We start from the raw sequence: 3,106 nt of genomic DNA on the forward strand, positions 1-3,106 counted from the left end.
CTTTGAGAACTATTTTCTGGAAAGCTTCAAGTATAGGAGAGAGAATGAGTTCTCTCAGTTGGTTTAAGGTTCCTGGTCTGTGCTTGAGTATCAGCAACGCTTCGAGGAGCTATTCCATTTTACTCTTGAGCATCTCAGAGGTGATAGAGCCAAAGAAAAGAAGTTTGAGAAAGGGCTGAGGCCAGGTATTGGGTCAACCATTGTGGGGTTAAAACTACATACCTATGCTGAGGTGGTCCAAGTGGCCAAGTCTATTGAAGACATGCAAAGGGATAACTACACGACTCAGCAAGGAATGGGAAAGAGGGCAACGGGATCTACTGATTCTAGAGGAGGTAGCAAACCTTTCTGAGTGCCTTACGTCAACCCAACTCCAGTGCAGTTTAGGAGGCCTGATGCTAGTTAGACTTCCTAATCCTCTTGATCTAGTACAGTATCACAGTCTTCGGGATCAGGCCAGAGATGTTTTTATTGTGATCAGCCGGGCACATGGCAAGGACCTGCCCCCACCGAAGGCCAGGTGATGCACCCTACACTATGCCATGTAGGCCCTGGCAGACATATTCAGCCCCTAGGCCAGCACAGCCCCTACAGAGTCAGAGACAATAGGGCAGAGTGTTTGCTATGACTACAGAAGATGTTGAGGCTGCACCCGGTGTAGTGACAGGTACATTGTTCATATCATTATTGCCTGCACATGTGTTATTTGACTCAAGAGCCTCGCATTCGTTTGTGTCGTCGGTATTTGTGAAGAAGATGGGAATTCCTCCTAAGGGATTGACTCAATGTTTGGCTATGAGCACCCCTACAGGAAGTGTAGTGGGTTTGAACTATGTTTATGAGCCTTGCCCAGTGACCATAGGTGATCATGAGTTGAATGCTCACTTGATTGAGTTGGATATGACCGACTTCAACGTGATTTTAGGAATGGACTAGTTGTCCATATACAGATCCAGTGTTTTATGTATAGAGAAGGCTATCATTTTTAGACCTCATGATGATGATAAATTTGTGTTCTAAGGGGATAAGCCTAAGAAACCCAAGAAAGTTATTATATCTGCACTCCAGATGAAGAAGCTACTGGATAAGGGATGTCAAGGCTACTTAGCATCTATGATGGATACTAAGATAGAGATTAGGCCATTGACCGAGCTAGATGTGGTGAGGGAATTTTCAGATGTATTCCTGGATGACTTGACAGGTTTGCCCCTGGACTGAGAGACAGAATTTACAATCGACCTACTCCTCGGTTCGGCACCTATGTCAAAGGCCCCTTACCGCATGGCCCCCATAGAGTTGAAGGAATTGCTGGTGCAATTTCAAGATCTTTTGAAGAAGGGATTCATTAGACCTAGTGTGTCTCCATGGAGAGCACCGGTCTTGTTTGTCAAGAAGAAAGACGGAAGTATGAGATTCTGCATCGATTACCGGGAGTTTAATAAGCAAACCATCAAGAATCGGTATCCTTTGCCAAGGGTAGATGATTTATTTGATCAGTTGCAGGGTGCTAAGGTGTTCTCTAAGATCGACCTTAGATCGGGCTACCACCAGCTTAGGATCAAGGATAGTGATGTCAACAAGACAGCCTTCAGATCAAGGTATGGACATTATGAGTTCTTGGTAATGTGATTTGGGTTGACCAATGCACCGGGTGCGTTTATGGATTTAATGAACTGGGTATTCCAGGATGTCTTAGTCAATTTTGTGATAGTGTTCATTGATGACATTTTGGTCTACTCTAAGAGTGCAGAGGAACATGCTATTCACCTGAGGTTGGTATTGCAACGGCTGAGAGAGAAGCAACTCTATGCCAAATTCGACAAGTGCGGGTTTCAGTTGTCACAGGTGGCATTCCTAGGCCACATTATTTTAGCCAAGGGTATAGAGGTTGACTCAGGCAAGGTGAAGGCAGTATTAGAATGGGAGACTCCTAAGAGTGTAGCAGATATATGTAGTTTTCTGGGATTGGCCGGATACTACAGGAGGTTTATTGAGAACTTCTCTCGCATTGCTACTCCAATGACCCGACTCACACGAAAGGGTGTAAAATTTGAGTGGCTTGATGCTTGTGAGAAAAGCTTCAAGGAGCTAAGGTAAAAGTTGGTATCAGCTCCAGTTTTGACTATTTCGATCGGTACAGGTGGTATGGTTGTTTATAGTGATGCCTCTAAGCTGGGATTGGGTTGTGTATTGATTCAGCATGGGAAAGTCATTGCCTATGCATCCCATCAATTGAAAGATTATGAGAAGAACAACCCCACCCATGATTTGGAGTTGGTAGCTATGATTTTTACACTGAAAATCTAGAGACACTACCTGTATGGCAAGAAGAGTGAGATCTTCAGTGACCATAAGAGCCTCAACTACTTCTTCACCCAAAAGGAGCTCAACATGAGGCAGAGGCATTGGTTGGAGCTGATGAAGGATTATGATTATACTATTCACTATCACCTAGGAAAGGTCAATGTGGTAGCTGATGCACTTAGTTGAAAATCCCAGTCACTAACTTTGGCATCACTGACCACCAATGAGTATCTCCTAGAGGAGGCCAGGAAGCTAGATTTGGAGTTGTTAGTAGAGGGTGTCACCTTGTCACTATCGGCATTGCTGGTACAACCTAGTCTGGCAGATAGGATCACTGTAGCTTAGGTTACTGATGTAGAGTTGTAGAAGCTGATAGCAGAATGCCAGGAAGGAACCCAAAAGGACCCAGATTTCTCGATGACTGAAAGCGGGATCCTCAAGTTCAAAGGGAAGTTGTGTGTGCCTAGTGATGGTGAATTGAGAGACACAGTTTTGAGAGAGGCACATAGCTCTCCATACTCCATTCACCCTGACAGCACTAAAATGTACAAGGACCTCAAAGGCTCCTATTGGTAGAAAGGAATGAAGAATGATGTGACCACGCATGTGTCTAGATGCCTCACATGCCAGCAAGTCAAGGCTGAGAGATAGAGACCCCATGGGTTATTACAGTCCCTACCTATTCTAGAGTGGAAATGGAGAATATTACCATGGACTTCGTCATGGGCCTACCTCGTACATAGAAGGGTATGGATGCCATTTGGGTAGTTGAGGACCGCTTGACCAAGGCAGCTCACTTTAT

Source organism: Macadamia integrifolia, unplaced genomic scaffold (genome assembly GCF_013358625.1).
Source record: "Macadamia integrifolia cultivar HAES 741 unplaced genomic scaffold, SCU_Mint_v3 scaffold2374, whole genome shotgun sequence".
Classification (NCBI taxonomy): Eukaryota; Viridiplantae; Streptophyta; class Magnoliopsida; order Proteales; family Proteaceae; genus Macadamia; species Macadamia integrifolia.